The sequence below is a fragment of the Phodopus roborovskii genome, unplaced genomic scaffold (assembly GCF_943737965.1).
Source record: "Phodopus roborovskii unplaced genomic scaffold, PHOROB, whole genome shotgun sequence".
Taxonomy (NCBI): domain Eukaryota; kingdom Metazoa; phylum Chordata; class Mammalia; order Rodentia; family Cricetidae; genus Phodopus; species Phodopus roborovskii.
Window position 1 is genome coordinate 20,002,509 of NW_026126558.1, and position 26,952 is coordinate 20,029,460.

The following is a 26,952-nucleotide window of genomic DNA, read 5'->3' on the forward strand; positions in this document are numbered from 1 at the left end:
ATCACTGCAGGGGCAGTTATTGCCTTGCTGCTGTCCTCCTACAGGTGGCTCAGCACTTCCTAAGAGTTTGGTCTTTTACCCACAGACCCCAGGCCATCTGTCCCCTGCTCCACCATCTCATTCATAAGCATCAGACAAAGCTTTTGGCTGGGTTTCATCTCCCTCCATCTTCTGCCAACCCTGTCTTAGTCTTTTATATTTCTCCAGGTTTGATCGCATAGTGAGCCAACAGCTCCCCCTCGGGAAAAGATGGAGAAGGCAGGCTTGCAGAGGCCTCAGAAGAAATCACTTTTTCGAAGAATGTGCCAGGACTGGTTTAAAACTCACATGCATACACTTCTCTGTCAAACTGATAACCTAAGTCTCGGCGACAGTAAAGCTCTGTGTGCCTTAGAAAGGACGGATTCGTTTGAAACAGATCACTACACTAAATCAAAACCCCAATGCCAAATGAAATAGGACTTCCCATAAGGCTTAGCTGGGATATAGGTGAGAATCTGGGGAGGCGCTCCTTAAGGAGGTTCCTGATTGGCTGGACGACACCTGATTGACAGTTCAAGCCAAAAAGGTTGGCAGGTCTGAAGGGGTGGGAGGGTTAACAGCCCGATTGTAAAATCAATGTCATAAATGCTTGGTAAGTTACAGGAACATGCGGGAAGGGGAGGCCACGATTGATAAAGGAGAACAGCTTTGATGCTGCACCAGGGACTTGTTTATCGACAGCAAAGCCAATCTCCTCTCCAGCCTGGGCTGGGCCAGAGAAACCTGCTAGCATTTACCAATTAATTGGTGGGCTTTGCTTGCACTGCTCTCTTCTTCCTCTTCCATGAACTGGCCAGCTAAGGGGCCGGGGCTTTGAGGACAAGATAAAACAAACAAATAACAAAACAAAACCTCCCTTAATTTGTTTTGTATTCTGAAGTAGGTAGTTGCTACTTCTAAAAAGCAGATGCCTGGTGCCTGGGCTGGGGGTAAAAATACACACTCATTCACAGGAAGCTGACAGGCCATGAGGATACAGATGGGAAAGAGAACCCAATTTCTAGGCCCAGGCTGCCTGCTTTAGCTAGAGCTTCTCTTCCATACATGCTGACCAAGTAGAACTTTTGACAGACCTGTGAATAAGTGGTGTGGTTCAGGGGCTAGTTATACATACTGTCCTGAGAAGTGCAGGCTCCTGGCTCACACCCCATCCCAAACAGACTCTGCACACCCATGCCATCCCCGGGAACTTGAATTAAAGCTCTGGACACTGCCTCACAGCACCCTCACCACAAGAGCAGCTCGGCTGTGCTTGTTCCCCATACTGCCAGGTAAGCAGAGAAGGATGGCCACATACATCCCCTGCCTCCATCCCTGGCAGATGCAGGATGAGGAATTGGGGGGGGGGGGACAACGGGACACACAATTGGAGTATGCACTGACATGAAGCAGTCTCTTCATCCTGCCCAGTCTGGAAGATCATGGGCCTCAGGGCATCCACTACTCTCCCACCCAGCGTGCTTGCTCTGTTTATCAGCCAGTCAATAAGAAAAAGGTAGTTCTTACTTAAGGAGGCAGAAGTCAACTCGGCAGGTCGATCAGCACTCTGTCTGTAAACATGGTTTCCCGTAAAATCAATGCTCTTCAGTTACAGAGGGCAGCCTGGGAACCAAGTGGGTCCCCACACTTTCCCGGGAAGCCCTGCCAGTCAAAATTCACAAGCCTCTCCTTAGCCCTCTAGCCCACCCCAAGGCTGTGACCCATCCCACACACACACACACACACACACACACACACACACACACACACACAGACACACACTCCAGTCTGGCTCACCGGAAACTCAAAACTCTTCCTGCAGGCCAATTCTTCTTCCCCTAGCCACTCCCCCAGGTTTCCTTTAAGTGACCTCAATATTGTATTCAACACTATTTTAAAATAACCAGTTAAAGAATTTTTTTTTAAAAAAAGCACATCTTTCCAATGACAAAGTTTGAAGGGAGCCACAGGAGTGATCTGGCAAGCATTTGTACACATACAGTCTTTGCTCACTCTCTCGTTCTACTTAGCATTTAAATCTGCCATTTGAAAAGTACTCCATGCAGAAGAACTCCAAACACCTTACGAATGACCCAACAAAAGGGGAGGGGGAGAGCCTGTGTTCATCTCCACATCATAGTTCATCATCTCAAAGCCCACTGTAGTTTTGCAAACATCAACCGACCTCTTTAAAAGATTGCTTTAGAAGTATGAAATGCTACCAGGTACAATGCAACACGCCACTCATCTTGGCAACTATCTTCCTCTTTAAACTAAAAGGGTGAGTAAGGAAAGTTCTGTCTTATTCCATGAAAAAGATAGGGCTAGATAAAATGCTACAGTTTTCTGGTAGGCTGGGTAGGGGTGTGCAGTTCTAAGGAAGGGGAGGGGGCTCCCGCTATTGCTTCAGCTCCCAGAGAATTAAACATGAACAGTCACACTGTGTAATTTTAAATTGTTAATTAGCACAGGGTTAATTAGGCGGTCCTTTCACAAGGGGCTGTTTGGCAGAAAACCAAGAAGGGAAACAAAGGGGAAAGAAAGAAAAACAAAGAGAATAGAGACAGCAAGAGAAACTGTTGCCTCTGAATAACCTGCAGGGTATCACCAGAGATGTCAGTCAGCACGCAAGGATGCCTGGTCCTCCAGGCACGCTTCACCCTGCCCCAGGGAGAAATATAAGGACCGCCCCTCTCCAGGGACCCAGGCAGTGCACAGCATATACTGCCAACATGTTTTGACTCAGCAATTTCTCCATTCTAGGAATGTATTCCAAGGAAACAACCCAGGAGATGTGTGGACATATGAAATTGCTCATAATAAGATTTATAACAGGAAAAAAAAAAAGAGATGGAAATAATCAGGCAAAAGCAGAGACCAAATTACAGTTTGTGCAATTCAACATGTTATAAGGTTGATCGCTGATGCTCAAGAAACCATTTACAAGCAATGGAAGCTGATCAGCTGCGAACTGCGTGAAGGACAAGTAGATATGGACACAGCCATCATCATATTTCTATCAAAATGTTTATGACGGTAAATTTGAGGAAGTGGGGCTATATTCCTCCCTTGTGCCTATATTTCCCACAGCTTTTTAAAGCCCTCATAATGGGAACCATCACTTACTGAGTTAGGAACTGAGGTGATACCTACAGGTATAAGCATAACCACTCCAAGGGATGCTGTTCTTATCCTCATTCCAAAGTTGTAAAACTGAGATTGCTCATAGTAGTCTAAATGACAAAGTCAGATAGTTTCTGTAGGATCTTAGACACTATGGACAGTTTCCTTTAGATGTCTATTGTCAACAATGAAGCATCCTGACAGTCAGTATTTGCATTAGACCTTCGTGTGCTCAGAGACTATTCCAAGATCACGGACTGCTCACACCTATCAATCCAAACAGGAGAACTCAAAGTGGCCGGTCCTCTTGATGTGGACACCAACAATAGCTGCCAAGAGTACAGGAGCAGGGACCCCACAGCAAAGTCACAGAAGGCTGGCTTCTTTTCTTTTCCCTTTCTTTTTCAAAAAGAAGGGGGGCAATGGAACTGAGTGATGGTTCTGTGGTTAAGAAAGCTTGCTGCTCTTGTACAGGACCGACGTTGGGTTCACAGTACCCACATCAGGCAGCTCACAATTGTCGGTGAGTTCAACTTCAACAGATCTGGCACCTCCGGCTTCCTGAGGCACCTGCACTCACATACACCACATACACAGGGGTAACAGAGATGGCTCAGTGGCGAAAGACGCTTGGCATTCACTCCCCAGGACCAATGGTAGAGAACAAAAACAACCCCTGAAGGTTAGCCTTTGACCTCTACATGTACACTGTTATCGCGCCAATCTATCATCACACGCATCCCTGCACTCACATATACACACACATCATATGCATGCAATAGCAGCAAATTGGAAAATTGGAAAAAAAAAAAAAAAAAGGCAAAACCTAGAAGCTATAGGCCTGAAAATGTATTCACTCATTCAACATGTTATAAGGTTGATCATTTACTGTAAACCCACTGTCAGAATCTAGGGAATGCCTATGTTCTGAGGAGAGAACCGCAAATAAGTATGACATATTCAGTTCAATGCTCTCCGAAGTCACAAGAAGCCAGACAAGTGGCAAGCATGATATGTGTGCATCCCATATTTTCAATAAGGTGATGACATCAAGGTGAACAGAATGTCCAGTGAGTGTAGGCTGCAAACCCTCCCCGGGTTTAAGCGGATTCAGCTGGTGCTGAGGAAGACCTCTCAGCAATCAGCCAATGACAGACAGCACACATAAAGTAAACCAGACATGAGCTGGTGACCCGAGAAATACAGCAAAGAGTACTTAACAAGGACACCATCACTTCAAGGAAACATGGAGGCTGAGGCATGCATGGACCTGCCACCGGATACTCATTTACATCAGCAACATTTACATGACAAGGTAGAAGGTAAATCTTCGCACTCGGTTAAAGGCAGAAATTTGGGGCACCCTGATGCTATGACTGGCTCTCTGTTGACTCACCTGCCCTGGCTGTGAACACCATGAGATCAGACTCCATATGATATGACTTACTTCTGTATCCTCACAACCAAGATGTGAGAAGATGATTAGTAAAATGATGGATGAAAAAACAACTAAGGTAGCGGAAGAAATTATAACATGTCAAGAGAATGAAGGATAGCCCATGGACACATCTCCCCTCACGAGATGCCCAGCCAACAGAACTGGAGGTCTTTGGGTGAGTGGTGAGTCTTAGACTGAAGCAGGAGTACAAGGTGAGCAAGGACCATCTTAAATTATAGTGCACCTTGAGCTGATGTCTCAGATGAACACAGGAATGAGCTGAAGGGGCTCCTGTCATCCAGGGACAAGGGACTTAGTAAGTGCAAAGGACTGACACCTGGCACATAAAATAAGAATTCACAACTCCATTCTTTTATAAAGAAAAATACAAATATTTTCTCTCTCTCTCTCTCTCTACTTCAGACCTCCTCCTTTGATAACCAAATAGGAATCCACTCAGGATCTAATCTAATCAATGGATATGCACACTAAAGGAAGAGGAGAGTTCTTACAATCTGAGTTTCCCTTACAGACTCTTCTTCCTACAGTTAAGAGGCCTGGCAGATATCAGCTTAATCAAGTGAATCCTGGTAAGATACGCTGGGAGGAACACTACATTCCCTCCCTGCTAAAAACATCAACCCTGAATCAAATCAACAAGGAACATCAGGCGAACCCTGAGTGAGAGAAGTCTGTTAAATCATCCTCCACTCTTCAGATATATCGGAAAACTATTTCAGATTAAAGGTAACATGTGACAAACATGTGTAACTCATCTCTGTGGTCTTCTTTTCCTATGAAGGACCTAAGAGGGACAATTGGTGAAATCTGAATGTGGTCTGTGGACAAACTAATAGGAGCCTATGCCTAGTATGTTGCAGAGGATAAAGTCTGCTAGAAGACACACTTGAACACATGAGAGGTAAAGTAGGCATGCTGCCCCCATCCTCAAACAGCTTAAGGAGCTAGGATGGCAGGATACACCTCAAATCCCAGCACAAAGGAGGCAGAGACAAGGCCACTGTGGGCTACACAGTAAAGCCCATCTTACTAATTTATTTTTAAAAAGCCTTAATGATTGGTGACTCACGCCACCACGGATGTCGGTTGAGTTCAAGGCCAGGCTGGTTTGCAGAGTGAGTTCCAGGACAGCTAGAGCTGTTACACAGAGAAATCCTGTCTGGAAAGTAAGAAAAAAAAAAAAATGTGCAAGTGTGTATGTGGTATGTAAACTCATATGACTGCACGTGCGTGCGCGCGCGCGCACACACACACACACACACACACACACACACACACACACACGGGCAAAATGACTACAGATGAAGAGGATGGGCATTGTTTTGTTCATGATTCATTTATTTTATTTTATGTCCACTGGTATTTTGACTACATACATGTCTGTGTGACCCTGGGACTGGAGTTATAGACCGTTCTAAACTGCCATGTGGGTGCTGGAAATCGAATCAAGAGCCTCCAGAAGAGTAGCCAGTGCTTTTAACCTGTGAGCCATCTCTCCAGCCCAAGGACAAGAATATTTTGTTCTTTTTGTTTGTTTGTTTGTTTTTTCGGGGGGCATAGCTATAATCATGTCAAAAGAAAACAGAACTGTCCCCCCCCCCCCAAAAAAACAACTCTCCAAAAATATACATGCACCATCAACCCACACAGATGTGCAGGTCCTTATATTTATAGGAAATTCCTTGCTAACACAGCCTTGTAAAAGGGCAGAGACTGCAAAGTTGGGCAAAGAAGTATGGGAAAACACCAGTCTTCCATTCTTCAGTTGAGGTTTCTGGGTAGAGTCCTCTGCTTACAGAAGACAAATCAATATGCCAATTTAACTTGGGTGGAATTTTACATAACATAACACTCAGAAAACCTAACAACTTTTGGCTATATATCCTATCTTAGTGAAAAGCAATTTAAAAAAAAAGAAGAAAAGAAAAGAAAAGATTAAGAACCCCCATCAAAGAATTCTAGTTGCCCACAGTATAAGCACTATCAAGTCCAGACTAAAACAGAGTAAAATAAAATAAACACACAATGAATAAACACTCACTAACCAGAGAGAAACCAACCAAAGGAAGGAGGTGCAGGGATAGCTCAGGAGGCGAGAGCACTTGATGCTCTTACAGAGAACCTAAGTGTGGCTCCCAGCCCCTCACTGGGCAGCTCATAGCTGCCTGTAATTCCTGCTCCAAGGTGATGATACCTCTGGCCTCCTCAGGCACCCATTCTCATGGCACATAGCCTCACACACAGACACAAACACACAATTGAAAATAAAAATAAATCTAAAATAAAACACTAGAAACCTCATCCAAGGGACAAAGAGCTAATTCCCAGACCTGTTTGGCTTGGAATCTGGTAAAGAAACCTATAGTTCCACTCAGTGCAGTAACAGTAATCTGTCTCCTGATGTATTTAAGTCAGTAGACATGTCTTAGAAACAGGTCCTCAACTGGGCTCAACGGCGGTTTCCCAACAGCCTTAAGAAGGAGTCTGTAACTGTGGCCAGGTGACACATACTTGCACAGAACCTTCATGAAGCAGGATGCCCACTGTGCAGAAGGCACAAAAAAAATAATCCAGGCCCCGAGCTTCATGTTTGCTAATAAACACACCCATGTTATTTGCAGCATCAACATAAATCAACTGGGAAGTGAGAAGTGCTGGCCCAGTCCACTCTACATGAAACACACAGCCACCAAGATATTCTGGTGACTGTGAGGACTGGAGCAGTCATGGGAGGGTGAGAGCCATGCAATCTGAGGGAGAGGGAGGGATAGAGAGGGAGGTCTCAGAAACCAGTCTGTAAGGATACTCCGGAGAATGTCATCAATATGAAATGATGGGTGCGGTGCTTCTATGACAAAAAAAGTTTTAATGTTTACTATGTTTGTGGCTATTTACTAAAACAATACATAAAAGACAAGCCAGCTATTATTTCTAGTCTACAGTATTCTAAATATGTATTTGGTATTTAGTCACCCACTCAGTATTTCTCTCTAATCATGTGAGAAAGTCCTTAACCATCCGTCCACCCTTTGACCACCACTGACCTGCGCACGTTCCTGACCTGGATTTAATCACCATGAAGCCATGAGTATGCATGAGTTCTCGTTCTCTCCGGCATCTGTCTCTGTCTCTCTCTCTGTGTCTCTGTCTCTCTCTCCATCCTTCTTTCCTACAGCCAGAGGAGCCTCCTCTCCTGGCTGCATCAGCCACCCCTCTGACCCAGCAGGTGCACGACCATACGCCCCCATCTTCACCCATCCCTGAGTATCTCTGCAGTTAAAATCCCCCCAGGCAAACTGAAATCCACACTTAAACGCTTCCTCCCATCTCTTCCAAGCCCTTCTCAAAAGCCCCAATTTCTGTTTTCTTCCCTCTTGTAACTGGGGCTGCAGAGAGCATGCTAGGAGACGATGTGTAAACGGGCCATCTGGCCCATTATCGTTTCAATCTGGCATCTCATGATGTTAAATTTATTTTAAATAACTTCTCCTGATTAAAGTTGTGTGAGTTCATTACTTTAAAAAAAAAAAAAAAAAGTAAAGACGTAGATATCCACAAAGAGACTCTCAAGACTCTCAAGCAAAAGTAAAAGTCGCTTGTCATTCCACCAGCCAGAGGACTCAGCACAGGCAGAGAGTTTCTCAGGCTTCTCCCTCTGTGTAGCTATAGTTACGGGTTTCCTTTATCAACCTCAGATGCTCTGCTCCTTATAAGGGGAAGGATTCTTTTTAACTCAATTTAGCATGCAGTTTTCCCATGACATCAAATGTGCTACATGAGTTGGTGCAACAGCTACAGAGATGCTGCACCTACACATACAACATAATCTTACCAAATGCTATTACTAGACATTTAAATAATTACCGATATTTCACTGTTAAGTCTGCAATAAATGCCCATGAGTCTTTGTATGCATAAGAAAAACAAAACAATAAATATGAGTAACTGCTGTGTTGGTGGAGTCCATCCCATAGGGTGGTGTGGTTCCAAGTAATGCTGATGAATACATCATTTCACTAGATCCTTGCAAGAACCCATTTTACAGATGAGGCTTTTGAGGCTGAATACAAACTGTAGGCCAGGCTAATTTAGCCTCTGAGGCCATGGTAGCCTATGAGACATTTCTAAGAACTGCTGGCTCAAAAGGGAGAACATTCAAGACTCTTGCATGTGCCAATCTTTCCTCCAAGAAAGTTCTTCCAGGTCCCGCTAGCAATGGTCAGCAGGCATCATTTTTTCTGCAACAGTTATATTACTTTCTTAAGATTAAATGAAAAATGCTGATATGGCAGGTAAGAAGCCACATTTTAACATACCTCCATTTCTAGTAAGACTAACTACTTCTGCTGTTTGTGAAGCATGTGCTATTTCTGTGACAGGGGCTGGTGGCCTTTGCCCTAGTGAGTAATCGAAGGATTTCATAGGACTTTACTGGCAATCTTTTCCACTGGATTTTGCCAGAGTCCAGTGTCCCATGAACAGCTAGACTCGAGTCCCACCTACGCACAAGGTAGCTCAGGCAATGTTCTGATCCCTCCTTTGGATCTCAACACTTTCCAACAGTGGATTCTGCCCACTGCTTCAGTTCCTCAAAAGCTGTCTGCCTGGTCTCTGGTGAGCTCCTCCTCCCTTCAGTGATTTACAGAGGGCTACTGCATCAGAACCAACTGTGGGACTCAATGTAATTGCAAAGATGTAACCTCCCATACACACCCAAATTAAGGGGGGAACAACAACAACAACAAAAAACAAACAAAAACAAAAAACTATCAGGTGCCCTGCTGGAGAGGCAAGGAGACCCCGGTCTCCAAGACTCCACCATCTCCATCCGAGGTCACCGAGCCAGCCCCACCTCGGTCAATGACACTTACTCTTTCCCTCCACCTGCTGCCATCTCCTCTGCACTGAGAACTGCTCACCATGGCTGCTTAGATCATCCCACATCACTTCCCTGGAACACTTTTCTGGCTCCTCTCCCTCTCTGATCTCCACGTCACCTGCCTTCTTCCCATTCCTAAGCTCTCTGGGATGTACACTTTCCAATACAATTCACCATGATTGCAACCCGCAGGGCCCCTCCTCGAGGCTCTCCTATGGCATTTAAGCACCCTGGCACTTTTTCTCCTTGGTGCTTATCTCTGTACATCAACTACCTTAACTACTTCTGTGGTTTCAATTACTGAAATGATGAGTTGACTCCCAAAACAAACATTTCCATTCCGGACTCACCGCTTGGATGTGCATCCTACAACTTTCAGTAGACCACAAAATGTCTCTAAGTGGCTAGCTTTCCATAGTTCATAATTTGGCCTGGCATAGCATGTCCAAAGGGAGCTGCCCCTTGCTTTCTGCCCCGGTCTCTCTAGAAGGAACTTTTGGTACCACCTTTGATTATAGAAAACAAGAAAGCCAGTTTCTGCTTTCCCTCCCCCAAAAAACCAAGTGCCAAACTATCCCATCTCAAGCTCTCCGTGGGGCTTTACATAGTCTCGGGTCCACCCTCACATGACAGCAGTAGCCACTTCAGTTCCAAGCTCCCAAAACAGGACATCTCAAACTGAGAAGAGTACCAAATTTGATTTAATGGGTTTTCCATCTTACTGCAATACCATCCATGATTGCGATAACTCTTGCAGTTAGGGGTGTAACAGCGCAGCCCTGTGAGTTTCTTTTTCCTTCTTCCTGAACTCCCTGAGAGGGGTTTGTTTTCGCCAGAGCTCTGGGCACCTCAGCACACAGATTTTCTTTTCTTCCCCAAAGAACTTGGGCCTTTTCGATTAAGGGAAGCACTTTGGGGCTTCTCTGGCATATCTGAGCTGCCAGTGTTACTATTCTTACACTTAATGGCCATTGTTAAATGAAATAAGGGTTTCTTGAACATCATGAGAAAACCAGCAAGTGATGAACAAGTGGGCAGTATACTAGACAAAAGTGATGCTTACAACTCAGAATGAATGGACCAAGATGGCAGAACATTTATCACACTGGTTGGAGCAGCACACAATATAAAACTTACACGCTGTTTATTTCTGGAATTTTCTATTTAATGTTTCCAGGTTACAAACCCTGACCTTAGGGAGCTGAAATCACAAAAGAAACCCTGGCTAAGAAGGGGATGTTGTATTATTCAATCTCCTGCCATGCTTGCTTCCAAGGAGGGCCTGGCCTCAATCTCAGTGCCTGCAGTCCAAGCTTTCAAAATTTATGTGAACCCAAGATATCCTTTAAGAGACGCGGGGTGATAGAATCCTGTGCTAGCCCATAGAAAGCTCCCTTCTCTCTTGATTCCTCACTAAAATTACCCCTGATGCCTCATCTTGGCTGCCTTTAGCTCTGTGGACTGCAAAGGTCACCTGTATCATTGCTAATCTCCTAGCATACCAAGCATGTAGTATATACAATGAATAGATAGTATAGTTTATATAGAACAGTGGTTCCCAACCTGTGGGTCATAACCTCCCCCCCAAAGGAGTCATGTATCGAATAGTCCTGCATATCAGGTATTTACAATAAGATTCACAACAATAGCGAAATTACAGTTATTAAGTAGCAACAAAGTAATTGTATGGTTGGAGTTCAACACACCATGAGGAACTGTATTAAAGGGTCGTAGCATTAGGAAGGTTGAGAACCACTGTTCTGGAGTGATCTTAAATAACATAGTGGGAATATGTGAATCCCATATATATTACATATTCACAGAATCCCATACACATATTCACAGAAGATCCAACAATATATAATTCATGAAAAATTTCTCTGATTATCTTAATATTTTGTAGCTTTTGGTGCTAGATTATTTCTCATTATAAAATTACTAAAGGCTGATGTGATCAGAAACCTAAGAAGCCAAGTAAACCCCTAACTACAATTATTCAGGAGGAAAGACCTATCACATATGTGAGGGAACTGTGGTTTCTGTCTGGTAGAAAGGGTTATCAAAGCCAAGTTCACTAGTAAAACAGAGAGGCTCACAAGAGTCTCTGAACTACTGGTTATTTTTCTTACGTCAGAACAATCCTCTGACCAGCAGAAGTAACTGCTTAAGTTCAAGGCTATGAGGACGTCACAGAACCAAACTTGGGCAGTGCCTCTGTTTACACTTGCAGCTACAGGCCGGCCCTACCGTTTTCTTTCATGTATATCTGACTTATGAGGTGCACACTACCAGGGGCTTGTCTCTGGTCCTGTGGCTGCTACATCCAGTACCTAAGAACCCCATCCAAGTCTCCTGGAAGTATGACCCCCACCAGTAACTCAGTCAACCAGTTGTCTGGAAAGCCAGAGAAGGGTGACAGGAAAGTTGGGCCTGGGTAAAGGAAGTCTCCCCCCTCAGCAACCACCTCCAAATGACTCTGAAAATAGAAGTCCACCTCCCCTCTCAATGAGGAGCAGGCTACACAGAGTGCTCACCATCAGTAGCTTAGGCCTGAGGCTCAGAAACTGGCATCATGACAAAACAAACGAGAGCTACCCTTTGAAGACTCATTAACAGGGCGACACACATGAAGTCACATGGAAACGCGCACACACACAGCCACTCACCACACAGCCACACCAGTTCTTCACATGGCTGCACTGGTCAGACTGACAGACCCTTTCGGGTTGTGTGTATGAAAATTCCCTTGTCCTCCTGTTGGAAGAGCACAACAGTGACAAAGATCACATCACGGAACTCCCTGCTAAATGACTCACTGTACCCAATGGATGATTTGAGACACCTCAAATCCATATTGAGTTAGAGAATTATTTCTGTTTTCAAGCTGCAAGTACCACTGACAGGCCCTGAGGACTGCAAGACGGTAGGTGTAAGTGGGCCCAGGTTGTTTTTCCTGAGCAGAGGTGGGAGACATCCAAATTCCAAAGATGAACCCCCAACAGTAAGGAACAGGACATATAACAGAGAGGCAGCAGCCTGCAATCCACACTGCTATTCTCTGCCTCGTCCCCATCCCAAGGGCCAATTCCCAAACCCACTGCTTATACTGTTCCTTTGATTAAGAAAATCATTTGGAGCTCTCTTTCCCATTGGCTACTTCAAAGAGAGGACTTGGTAACTGGGAAAACAAGACAGGAGAGCTTCTCCTTGCCCCACTGGGAACCCACAGAGAAGTGGGCAGCTACAAGTAACATTAGGACCCTGACAAAGCCAGCAGACATGGCCTAGTGGGTCTTTCCCTTCCTGCTGCTCCCAGCGGCCTCAGGACCAACAAGTTGCCTTGAAGAATCACCAAGGCCACGCTAAATAGTACTTGGATTAATTATGTTTGAAAGTCTCTTATCTGAACACTGCAAAGAAGGAAGAATTGAGTTTGGGAATGTGTGCGGTTACATATTTTTCCTTAATGGCTTCCTGAATACCCTGGTTAGGTCTGTTCCCGTGAGGGAAATTGCCAGTTCGAGTCATCAAGTGTGATCAATGCAGATCAAGACGCCATCTAAGCGTCTAGGATGGTGGAGGAGAAACATTTCTACACACATGCCCACGTGGAAACCATGTGCTAGATGAGGAAAGACGCCATCTCCTGCCACCCTTTACCCCTGGAGCTCTGAACATGGCACCTGAGTGTGCTCCCAGCTGATCTAATTTTGGATGGAGCCTGGAGGTAACATTTCAGAAACCTTAAAGTTCCAAAAAATATTTCCACATGAAATCATGGTAAGGATGACGGAAATTAAACCCGGCTGGTTAAGGGGCTTAATTTCTTGAGCTTCAACCACACGGAGAACACTGGGGCTCTGGCCCTGTTGGCCTTTGGTTTGAAGCTACTGAGCACAATGCTGGTCCAAAACATCACTGGCCACTCTAATGATTTTCATTCATTCATATAAGAAATATTTATTGAGTGCCTACAACATACACAGCATCCTTTCTATTGATGCAGGCTCCTGCGGGCTGGCTTTCACTAGAGTATGAGCATATGCTGGCAGAAGTGGTTTGGTCATCACAGAGCTGCAACAGCTGGCAGAATTCACTGCACCATACACGAAACACTCATCCCTCCAGAGCTTTCCCTCTCTGATGTCACAACTGTCCTACATATGAACCCAGGTGTGGTTACCAGTGACCTGATGTCCACTGGGCTTTAAAAAATCCAACTTATTTACAGCGTCTGGTACAGCAGGTTGAGCAGCTGCCCACGATCCTGTGACACTGAAAACTCTGAGGCTTGAGAATTTAGCTCATCTCCCCCAGTCGGATCTAAGAAGCTCTGACCCTCAGTCTACATGTGGGTCATCCAAGAAAGGAACCGTAAAAAGCCTCGAGACCATTTCTCAACAGGATCGGCCCCTACCCAGAGTGAAGAACACGCTTGTCCTTCATACCTACAAGGAACTGCCATAGCCCAGTGGCGCTGCCCCACACAAGCATTTCTTCTATCCCTGAGAAGTCTTGTTGACAAGAGGATACAGTTGCAATTCTGCTGGCTCCCCAAGGTGACCCAACAGGTTTTCTACATCCTCATTTGCCCTTTGTATTCCCATCCTGGTTCCTCTAGCCTTGGCTCTTCCTGGGGCTAGGCCTTGGGACTTTACAGCCTCCACAGACATAAGCAGCAGAATATACTAGATGTAATGGACAACCTCCCCAAGTCTTATCAACCTGGGGTAACTGTATACACAGTTACTATACACTATACTCTACCAAGAGTAGCTTTCATGTAACCAAGTGACCTTGCATTGCCCTTCATGCTTCTAACACACGTGCACTGGGAGTTACAGTGAATAACGTGAGAGAGGATAGCAGAAATGAGCCATCCCTAAGAAGACTCCCCACCAGCCATGGTTTCAAGTTGTCCTGTCCCTGGTCTCTTGGGTTCCCTGTCACAGATTAGAAAGCAGGGGTCTCAGGGTCCTGGGATTTACCTGGTGTCTGTTTGCAGGAGACTCAAGAGAGAGACAGGATCATCACATGCCAACTTCACAGACCCCAGAAGCAGAGCAGCAGAAGCTCTGACCCAAATTCAAACAATTTTCCCCTTGGTGGGTGGAATGGTAAAATGAGGGAAAGAAAAACACCAGGAATTTTCTTTTCCTTTCTCCCTGCCCCCCTCCCTACCCCCTACCCCCAGGGATCCTTTCCTAGGCCTTCCACTTCCCAGTCCCTTCTGCCTCTGGGATGGTAAGTGTTACTCAGCTGCAAGGCCTCTTGCTAATTGTGGGTTTTTATTTTTATTTCCTATTACCCTCTCGCACGCCTGATGAGATTATTTTACCGGAACTGACACAGCTGGAAACAGCAGGCATCCACGGGGCCTCTGAGGAGGTGATGCAATTTCATTTCCATTGATCAGAAATCAGCAGGCCAGTAAGTGATGGGAAATTCCATTAGAAGAAAACTCACAAGCCATGAGCCTTGAGTTTCTAGCCACACCCAGGACCCCCTCCCTCCCCTTCCCCCACCCCATCCCCCCCCCATCTTGCCTACCACTGGACCAAGTCTACCCAGACTAGCAGATCAGAAATACTCTCCTCAGATTGATCATGAAAGGACAAATGATACGCTGCTGCCAGTTTGGGGGGGGGGGGGAGGGAGGGCACATCAACAGGACTTCCTGAATTAACAGGCACTTAAAACTTCTACTGGTCACACAGAACATTTCTAGTGACCCAGAATGGCATCCACCACGCCAGTGCCACAGCTTCACAAACCTCAGTGTTTGGGGACCCCTTTCCAAGGGTCAACAGACAAGAATGGAAGTCATAACAGGGCCAGTTATAATACAATCTCAATCGCTCAGAGACGACCCTCCAGGTACCTACCATTTATTGAGTGCCTACTGAGTGCCAGGCACTGTTCTAGATCCTCTGCATGCACAAGCTCCAAGTCCTCCCCCAGCCCTCACTGGTGAATGTTGTCTCTGTCTCCAGAGCAAAAAGGAGGCAGTGGATGTCCAGGAAGGGACGGAAGACAGCAGGTTGATACCAAGGCCTTCAAGAGCACCAAGCCTGTTCTCCCAAGCAGCAAATGAGGGCTGAGTGTGCACAAGATCTCACAGTGGAGGCCTGGAGGATGGAGTACATCTGATGGACCACCCTCTTTCTGTCCAGATACGGAAGATAATAGATTCTGATTCATCCACCTCCACCATCCTCAACACCGGCACTCCTGTGTCCCTGACTGGAACCACAGGTGACCTTCTCTACGGAATGTATGGAATGGCTACTGTTTTAGCAGTTAAAATCCCCTCCAACTGTTTGTCCAGCAAAGGCATAGAGATAAGACAGTGAGAGCTATTAGAAAAGACAAGTTCCACAAAAGACACACTACCCAGGTGGCTCCTCAGACTACCACAGCCACTGTGTCTCAAAGAAGATGAACCAGAGAAGAGCTGGGCCATAGTTACAAAAGGAATACTGCATCAAAATCACGATCAAATGACAATTTTAGGTGACTAACTGACGGTAATATGAAGTGCTGACTCCAGTCTACAACTTAAGTTTATGTTGCTTTATTTTCTTGCCTGGTTGTCAAACCCCGATAGACAAGCAGTCTATCATTGAGCTATATCCCCAGCCCATCTATGGCTCAAGAAAGCTGAGAGTCCATGTTATAAACTGGACCTCAATGACCTTACAGGCTATGTTGAGAATAAGAATATTAAGTACACAGATAGTTATTGTTGTTGCTTACAAGAATAAACAATAGGTCACCACAACATAAATGAAAGTCAAAACAAAAGAAGAAAAAACAAAAGTAGTAGAGAAGTTTAGGGGAAATTGAAGGTTAACATGCATTCATTAGTGGCCTACACATCAAGCCATGATGAATTTGGCTCCCTAGCATGTCTGTAAGTCAACACAGAAAGCATACTCATGCAATGGTATACTACTCACAGTACATATGGGAGAAGGAGCAAGGCAATTGGTCTGGATGACTTAGCTCTCAACTGCCAAAACTAGGATGAATATGTTAGCAAGAAGTGTCTGCAATGTGCCTCTCGGATCTCTTTAGGGAGGTAATAATGAGAGTGCTTGAGTGTGAGGCCATCCAGCTTCACTACTGCCTTTGATAGACAAGAATAATGACCCCAGAGGGTGTCGGTGGTTTGCCAGAGGTCAGACAGCTGGTCAATGGCAGGAAGAAGATGGGGGCCTGGGCTACTCATCTCTCCGCCCCCCCCTCTCTCTCTCTCACACACACACACACACACACACACACACACACACACGTACCTGCTTCCCATTTATTATTCTTCGAAATCCACAGCTGGAGGGATAGGAGGATGTTTAAATGAAGGTTGGGGATAAAACGTAGAGAAAACTGTTGCAGATTAGGAGAAACCTAAGAAAGAACTAAATGCACTATGTAGACTTCATGTGACGCTAACCAACCAGCTCCTTATAAAAAGTCATATTGAAGGCAATGAGACAAACCTATGTCACCATTTTGTTAAGAGATGAGGTTAAGAGAGCTGGGCTGTACTAAGTGGCAAGCATTCATCTAGCATGTTTGAGGCCCTATGTTCAATCCTCAGCACTGAGGGGGAGAGGGTTGGGGGCTAAGAATATCTCAGGGCTGGGGTGTTAACTCAATAGGAAACAAGCCAAAGAGAGGCAGGCAGGAAGGTAGGTCATCTCTGTTCAAGAATAGTAACATGCATATTAAAAATGATAAAGCACCATGATACCGATGGATTGGCTTCAAAATATTTCAAAAAAAAAAAAGCCAAAGAGTAAATGAATCCAGAGAAAAGTTCATTGCTGAGTCCAGGTAATAGAATTACAGGAAGGTTGACTCATTTATTCTACTTTTATACACTATATTTTCCCTTAGATATTCTATCAGACACATCTCCTGAAATAGCAACACCACCAGAACCAAGCTATGGTCTTGAGTTGGCAAGTTCAAGGCAAACCAAAGCCTTTTCCAAAGCAATGAAGGTTCTCCTTCCTTCAAGAGCTATGTCTAAGAAACTCCTTCCAGCTCCAACTATCTCTATAGCTCATTTCCAAAAGCCACATTTACTGACCTCTCTCTGTAGAAGTTACTGGAATACCACCACCCTGGCAATGTCAAAAGAAGAAAAGGATGATTTCTCATACCTGTCACTATCCTAGCTGAGTAAAAACGAGCCTTGTACAAAATGCTAGCTGCCCAAGCTCACACTAGCCTTGGTTTACATACAGCTTGGAGTCCAAGGCTGATCAAGACCCAAAAGAAGTATCTATGGATAAGGCAGAAAGAGGTATCCATTCTTAATTTAAGGAGTTAAAAAATATACTGGGAGAATGAGGGGCTAGAGTAATGATTGAGCACTTGCTGTGATTGCATAGCACCCAGGGTCCATTCCTAGCACCCACATGGTTGTTCATGATCATCTATAACTCCAATACCCTTTTCTGACCCCACCAAGCACACATGTGGTACACACACAAATGTGAGAAAAATAGTCATACATAAAATAATGTGAATACATCTAACTTTAAAATTAAGTGTGTATTTAGCTGAGAATGGGGTTGTGCTGGTTAGTTGTTGTCAGCTTGACCCAAACTAGTGTTACCTGTGAAGAAACTTCAACTATGGGATTGTCTCCATCAGACTGGCCTGCCCTGCAAGCAAGTCTGTGGGGCACTGTCTTGATTAACGATTGACATGGGAAGGCCCAGCCCACTGTGGGTGGTACTACCACTGGGCAGGTGGTCCTGAGCTGTAAAACAAAGCAAACTGAGAGTGCTATGGAGAGCAAGCTCGTAAGGAGCATTCCTCTGATGAACTGTGACTGGGAAGCCAAACAAGCCCCTTCCTCCCCAAGCTGCTTTTGGTCATGGTGTTTATAACCACAAGAGAAAGCAAAGCAGGGCAGTAGTTCACTAGCAGAGTGCTTGTCTAGCATGCAAAAAGCCCTGGGGTCAATCCTCAGTACTATGAGAAGGTGGGTGTGTGTGTGTGTGTGTGTGTGTGTGTGTGTGTGTGTGTGTGTGTGTGTACATGAATATAAAGTTATATATATGCATAGAACTTCCAGAACTTCCGGTACCTGAAAGAAGGTGATGCTCATCATCACCGTTTCAATGCTCAGCATCTTTCATCTCAGCTCTAACGTTTCCTCTGCACACAGAACTCAGCTGCTTCCCACTGGACAGCTTCTGCCATGATGGTCTGCAGTTAGATGGCCCAATGGTAAATGTGTTTCTACACACACACACACACCCCACACCCAATCAGCAGCCCTCCAACTTCAGTATAGTCCCCATCAGGTTGTGGGGCTCCAGGAAATTTCTTTGCAATGGGCTTTAACAACACAACCTAAATGCCACAAGTAACACCAGCCTCCCCAAGAACAAAGGATGATGTTCCATCATGTCCCCAACTTACGAAAAACATGAGTGCATCCAAGACTCAAAACAGGTATTTCACAGGTTACAGCAAGCACAGCTATAAATACAGAGTGAGTCTCCCTAATTCAAAAATCCAAAATCTGGAACTTTGTGAGCATAGCCGTGACATACCACAGATGGAAAAGTCTACCCCATGATACAAAATTATTAAACTATATAAATTACCTTTAAGATACATAAAAGGTACATGAAAAACACATTTTTGACTGTTTATTTGGGTCCCATCTCCAAGTCATCTCATGTTGTTTATGTAAATGTCTCGATCTCCAAACAATTCTGGTCTCTGACACTTGGATAAAGAATACTTAACCTCTACACTAAACACATACATAAGAACCCTGACAGGAAGACACTAAGTTGTAGAGTTGCGCATACATGAGGGTGTTAAGGAGCCTGGAAGACAGACTGAGAATGTAGCTCAGAAACACCTACTGAATTTGATCCCCGGCACCATGTAAGCCAGGTATAGTGGTGCACACCTATAATCTCAGGACTAGAGAAATAGAGGCAGGAGGATCTCATGTTCCAGGTCATCCTCAGCGAGTTCAAGGCCAGCCAGGAAAACATGAAGTTCTTCCAAAACAGGAAAGGACAGCCAGGCATGGTGGCACACACCTTTAATCCCAGCACTTGGGAGACAGAGGCAGATGGATCTCTTGAGTTTGAGGTCAGTCTGGTCTATAGAGTGAGTTACAGGACAGCCAGGGCTACACAGAGAAACCCTATCTCAAGAACCCAAAAAACAAAACAACAAAAACAAAAGAAGAAAAAGGGGGTCAGGACTAGAGAAATGGCTCAGTGGTGACGAGCACTTGCCGCTTTTGCAGAGGACTGAGCTAGTTCAGTTCCAGCACACACACGACAGCCTATAACAGTCCATAACCCAGTTCCAGAGAATTTGATAACCTCTCCTGGCCTTGGCAGGGGACACACACACACACACACATACACATACATACACACACACACACACACACACACACACACACACACACCTGCAAAACTCTCATACACATCCATAGCAGTACACAACTCGAATCTCAGTACTGGTGAGGTAGAGGCTGGTGGAACTCTTTGAGTTTAACATTAGCTAGACCTACATAGTGAGACACCATCTCCAAAGAAAAGCAGGCAGGCACAGAACCTGGAGGACAATTCAGGAAAACACCCAGCTCCTTCCTGGGCACCCTCAACAGGCAGCTCACTGCCAAAGCAATCTGACCACTCTGCTGCTCACTCTCATCTGCAGAGTGGAAATAATAGGCTACAGACATTTCAAAGCTACTCATGAACCAGATCTACAGGAGCTGCTTTGGTTGAAGGGCTAAGGTTAGAGCCAAAGCATAAAAGGTGACCGTGTAACCGTACCACAACCCAAGGTATGAATGAATATCTATATCAAACCAAACAAAAACTGGTTTGTTCCCTTTGGGAGTCTAACCTAGTCTATGTGCATGTGTGGCTTCTTCAAATGACTTGTCTGCCGGGGTGGAGCCCAGTGAGCCCTAGTTCCCATCAACCAGTAACCCGATAACCCATGATCACCATTTGAGCCTGTGTGACATTTGCAAGAAGAAGACTGATACTCAAAACTTTCTCATTTGTGGGACCCAAGGCATTCTGGGAAGAAAGATGAAGGGCAGAAGTAAGTAAGTCCAAAATAGTGACCAAGATCCCTAGATAGCCACACTTAACGGATGATGACCTCAAAGGGTGGGATCCATGACTTATGCAAACTCTCCATCCCCAAACAGAAGGCCATTCCTATCCTTGCTCCAAGAGACCTTTCTCTCACCTGAATGGATGTGTGTTGGCTTGGTTCCAGCAAACCTATGCCTTGATGCCACAGCTGAGTGCCATCACCATGACCCTGCTCATGTCACTCACAGCCTACAGTGTTCTGTCTTACTGCCCAGACTGAGGCTTGACTTCCTGACCCTTGACTGGTTGGGGCATGAGCTACTGGCAGAAGTCCCTCCGATGGCAGCACCTTTACTTACACACTTGCTTGCACTTGTCCAAGCTCAATCCTTGACCCTCACCTTAATCACACACCAGCTGCCCCCTCTCTGGGCTCCTTCTTGGGAAGCCACAAGGAAAAGAAAGCCATGACAGCAGTAAGGCTGACAAGTCATCCACTCTACCCTTCCCCCAATGCAATCCTGCCTTGCCTACTTCAGATCCTCCATGAAAGCTGAGCTCCCAAAACTTTAAAATTCACTCCTGAGATAAGACAGGTCAGCATCATTCAAGTTGAACAGCACCTGTGGGTATGCAAGGCTGAGGAGCCCTGTCACAGCCTCCAGTAGGCCAAAGGGGTTAAGGCTCACCCCAAGGACTCAATGAAACATTTTTTAAAAATATTTATATACACACACTATCATAGCATATGTGTATATGTATCATCTACTAATCTCTACATTAGTATCTATAAACATAAATATACATGATATGTATCTCTATAAACATATAGATGAAGCATAGGTATATCATGACAGTCAAACTGCACATATATACATGAAACCAAACAGAGAAACTGGCTCATTTCTATTGCAAACATCATCCATTATGTGGGTGGTTTCCTCTGCTGTCAGTAGAGCCCTGAGTCCCAGTTCTATACAGACAGAGGTACAGAGGTGTACACACACACACACACACACACACACACACACACACACACAGAGCGCACCAACAGAACGACCCCACTAGCAAGATATTGCTCCAAATGACTGTCATTTACTATTTTTACAAGCTCTGCCCCTGGCTTAGTTGAGGGAGTGAACTCTAGCTGTTCTGCTAGGGAAAACTGCCCTGGTCACCTTCATTCCAGCAGGAGGAAAAGAGACTGTAAACATTAACCAGACCAGAGACAGGACAGCCAGTGAAGGTGATACAATCTCATGTGGCACCAAAATCCACCTCCAGCATTCTGTCATCTGATGATGGACTGTTTCACCTCAGATGTTCATTGGTCCAGGGAAACCCGAATGCTACAAGCAATGTTCTCAGATAAGTGGTTTCTCTTTAATAGTAAAAGGTGGGTCAGAAAATACGTGCACAAAGAGGGCCAGGGATGCCTGTTGCACACTGCCTCAGGCCTCAACTGGATTCCACACACAGTAATCTGTTCCCCAGGAAAGGTGAAAGTAGCACTAGAATGAACAGGAGAGGTGACCAGAATTTCCTCTCTCAGCATTCAAATGCCTGAGTCACAAATTGGAACCCCAATGCACTTACACGCCATCTCTGATGTACACATACACACACACACACACACACACACACACACAGAGAGAGAGAGAGAGAGAGAGAGAGAGAGAGAGAGAGAGAGAGAGAGATACACAATGCCTTTACGAAGTTGCATTAGCTTCCAGATCCTCTGTTTAAAAACCCTTCCTTCTCCCAAGCACTTTGAGATAAAAGCTGTATTTGCCTCACTGGCCAGCTGTCAAATTCCGGCACTCGCCTGGGCTACTACCAGAGCAGTCTTTCCAACAGTGGAAGGTACAGGCTGTGCCAGCAGAGCAAGGGTTAATGGAAGCTGACCGCAGCACAGTTGTTAAGGTAATCAATACCACTGAGATACTAAAGCAGCATAAGCCACAATATTGATTGCCAAGAAGATGATAAAACTGTTTATTATGATAATTGCAGGGTCCCTGCAAGATGCTCCTAGCGCTTCCTAAAGCTGTTTACAAAACTAATAAAGATTTGCCATTTCAAGGTCTTTCATTTGAGCCAATCCCTCAAACTCCTACTCCCTACCCAAATTCAGGTCTCACTCCTGAGGCTATTAGGAAAGGCCACTGCAGTAGGTCCTAGGTGAAGTGCCTAACCCCTTGCCCTTAGGAAGAGACGTGCAGCCAGCAGATACCAGGGTGTACACAATTCCTTCTCAGAGCCCACCATGTGATAACTGCAGGGTTTGACTGAAAGAGGGGGCTGCTCCAGGCTCCTCAGCCTGATATCTATTTGATAGAACGCATTGAAGAAACCACATCACCTTGGTTGGTAATTAAAACTTCTCTGGAGAACTTGGTAGCTATGAATACCAACCAGCATAGACTCTAGGATGCATTGCTACCAACACATGCCAGTAGTAGTAGCCTGGGCTGCTGAGCAAGGCCCAGGTCTGGAGTTCTACCACATTCAGGGCACCAGCTGAGTGGGAACATCATGGGGGAACTACAACATGGACATGCTTCTTAACAGCAGGTGTCATGGGTGTTTTATAGAACCATGGAGTCCTGAGATGAAATAAGATAGCCCCCACTCCACAAACCTAGTCAAACACAGAGTGCTTTCAAAGGAAAGAAAAGGGAGCTTGCATGTTTTGGAAGAGCCCAGTGGCATCTGGAAGGCATGCTGGTCTGCCCTCACTCAGCACTCAATAGCTCTTGGCTTGATCTCCAGCAGCCAAAGGACTTAACCCACAAGACAATCTGCCTGGGTGTGGCTGCAACATCACTTTTGCAATTGAGGAAAATGACTCTTGGGGTAGATGATTAGCTTAAGTAGAAGGATACGGAGGCAGCATCTTTTCTGTGTCCTTTCCCCAGCTAAAGTATAGAAAGAGTAATATTAAGACTCCTGCCTGGGCGCCAACAGCCTGTGCTCAGGCAGAGCAGCTATTGCCTTCTAGCTGCTCCCAGCAGCCCCGGAAGGCCACAACGCACAAACTGAGCCTGTGCATACACATGCACCGTTTAATTTTGGAGACAAGCAGAGGCACGCTCTCTTTTGTAGGCACCTGGCTCTGCCTCACCTACTCCCAATCATACAGAAATCAGGAACACAGATCCAGTTTTATACAGAGTGTAATCTCTCTGCCAAAGACCTGGTCATGAACTCACAGATACCACAGCATGGCTGGAAGGGACGCACCAGGATCATCTTAACCCAGATACCTGCTCTTACAAAAACTGTTTGGCACCCAGGAATGGCTGTGGGAAATGGAAGGCTTCTCTATGACTACATTTCACAAACAGCACACTCCCAGGGAAAGGGCAAAGGGCAGCCGCCATCCACCAAACTCCAGGCAGGATTTTCACTCATTCCCATATATCCATGAGGTCCATATTGATAAATGCCTCTCTGGATTTTGATACCAAAACAAAATTAATATCAAGAGTAACTGATTTTGCTGTTACCTTTTAACCCTCACTTGCACACATTAGTAGACTATCAACAATAACTTCAACAACAGAAACACACACACACACACACACACACACACCTCTCTACCCTAAGACTCATATAGTCCACACTTGGAAACCCGCCCACAATGGCCATCCGAGCCTGCCTAAGTGCTAAGAACCATTTAGGAGCATTGTAAACCATTAGGGCCATTAGCTCTAATCTGACCTCAACAAAATAAATCAACCTGCTAGGAACAAATTTAGAAGCTTTCCAAAGTCAAGTTCTGAAACCCGAATGGCTTAAAAGTGCAATGCAGGGCAGGGACAAGTAGCCAGACCTGGAGGTCCCTCTGCTCTCACCTTCCCCATAGCCCACAGAAGTTGGCACACTCACTGGATGACAAAGCATGCTGGTAGAAGCCACTGGCCACAGACGGTTACAGAGTTCACTCTGCTCCTTTCAGTACTGGCCCCACACGTATATCACCCAGACAGCTATGAATGCCTACTTCCAAAACAAGTGAATACCTGGATTTATTTTCCAGGTACCCTATTGGCTTCCAATGGTGCTAACTCCCTCTCAGCAATGGGTCAGTGCTCATTCAAGCAGCCTTTTTACCTCTGCATGCACAGGTCAGAGGTAAATTCAGCTAGAACATGAATCAACACAATAAATAACTTCTCCAACATAACATAACCATCAGAATACTCTATAAATTTACATTGTAAAATCGTCTCACTTCATCTTCATTCTCTGCTGAGAATTATTTACTAATGTCAATGGGATGTCCTGGATAAAGACATAGGAAGTGAAACCTACTATGGTGCCATGATTCCCACTAGCAGATGGGAGTAGAAAGGACAGTCGGCATGTGTAAGTTAACAGCTCTGTGTGCTTCAATGACAAAAACTTGACTTGCAGTCATTTCAGGACAGCAGAACTAAGTAGCAAGAGTGAAGAGAAAACAAGTCAGGAACCGGAGAACCAGGGCGTAGCACACTGCGTTCTCTCACCCGAGTCTGGAATTGCTAAAAGCTGAGTAATCCTTTCCAGCCCCACCCAACATGAATTTCCAGGTATCAAATTATATGTTAATTACACCAATGTGAAGTTATATGAGGGGAAGTGCTATTAGTCAGCACCCAGGGGCGGAAGTTCGGGAAAACTTGAGTTTCTTTTGTGAAGCATGTTTTATGCACAGGCCTGAGGCGTCCCTGGCTCCAGACAAGGAACTTAGAACATCAGACCCCAAGTTATCTCCACATCTCTTGGGGCTCGGCAGCCAGGCCACTGCATCTCTCTAGCTGAACTTCCCCACCTTCCTGTCTGTGCGCTTGACACACAGGGTGCTACACACCAAGCCGGGTCAGGCTCAGCCCATCTAAAGTAATGGAGAGGAAAAGGCTGCCTGCCTGGCAATGCCTAAGGTTCAGGATAGCACTGTGTCCTGCTGTGACCTGCCTTCAGAAGCCAGAGAAACTCATTGTACCTATGCAGAGACACAACAGGAGTACAGAAAATGCAAGAACATTAGGAGTAGAACTCAGTGCCTCCCAGACACTGCTCTTGTCCTGATGGGAATGAAGGACACGGGGAAGTCCGGGCCTGTCCCAGCCAGAGCCGAGGCACAGAACACAGGGCCTTGACACAGTTATGCAGGGATCTCAGAAATGACCCACCCTTTCTCCCCCTTGTCTTTCTCTTCTTAAAACTTTTTCTCCCCTAATAATGCACTCAGTAGGCAGATGTGAGAAAGGCATTTAACACCTTGATGTGGAACAGTACCAAAGGGATGCTGCATGTAGCAAAGTTTGTATTATTGTAGTATTAGTTTAGTATATACTACTATACATCTACTTTGCAGTATTGGTACAGTATCTAGTGTGACACAGTATCTAGTACTGATACAGTGTCAGTATAATACAGCAATAGTAAGGCATAGTAGGTGGTATCACTCCAGTACACACACAGTAATAGTATGAGTGTTAAGTCACTCTGCACTTGGCTGACATCCTAGCAGACAGATCATCTGAAAGCTACAAGTGGCTGGGGGATGCAACTTAGTGAGAGATTGCTTGCCAAGTACCAAGCATGAAACCCTGGCTTCCATCCCCTGACAGCAAGTAAACAGATAAATATAAATGCTATGCATGAGTTCTTAGCCTATTTTTGACCTCAAGTTCATCAGATGTAGGTAGGGCTCCCGCTGCCTTACCTGGTTGCAAAGCTTTCCAAGACCAGTAGTGTTTAGCGCAGTAGATGGCTAGTGGCTGTTTACTTTTAATATTCATGCACACAAACACACACAGAAAGAAGTGGCCTTGCTTCATTCAGTGTGGAACCTGAAAAGACCCTGTCCTCACTTTCAAGGCTCCGAGAAATAGAGTCCTGCCTGCAGTCACACATTTCGAGTGACAGAAGTACTGAGTTTGAAAACAAGAGTCTCCCACCACAATCTACAAGGAACAAACACATCCAAAGATGTCCCTTGGATGTCTGAAACTCTAGGTAGGACTGATTTCTAAATATACTACTCCTTACCTCACATACACATACATATGACAATGCCCAGTTTAGGCACAGCAGGTTAACAACAGTAACTAATAGCCAAGGAGAATAACTGAATATACTATAATAAACATTACTTAAAACTTACAAATTCTTCCTTTCTGGAATTTTCCATTTAGTATTTTTCAGGCCATGGGTGAGTTGGGGTAACAAAAATTGTGAAGGGTGAAGTTGTAGATAAGGGTGTTCTCAGATTTCAATCCAGTGTCTCTTTCGTATTTATTCTCTAGACTACCATGCACATCCATGGCCATGGTCTAGCATGTTCTTAATGACACTCCATCAGTGAATATAGCATG

At 45.2% G+C, this 26,952-nt stretch overlaps 1 protein-coding gene across 4 annotated transcripts in view; it reads right to left on the bottom strand.

Annotated features, from left to right (window-relative positions):
* The window catches only part of Zfhx3 (zinc finger homeobox 3), a 277,462-nt gene that overhangs the window by 162,167 nt on the left and 88,343 nt on the right, over nt 1-26,952 (bottom strand). The gene's annotated exons all lie outside the window — the stretch shown is intronic.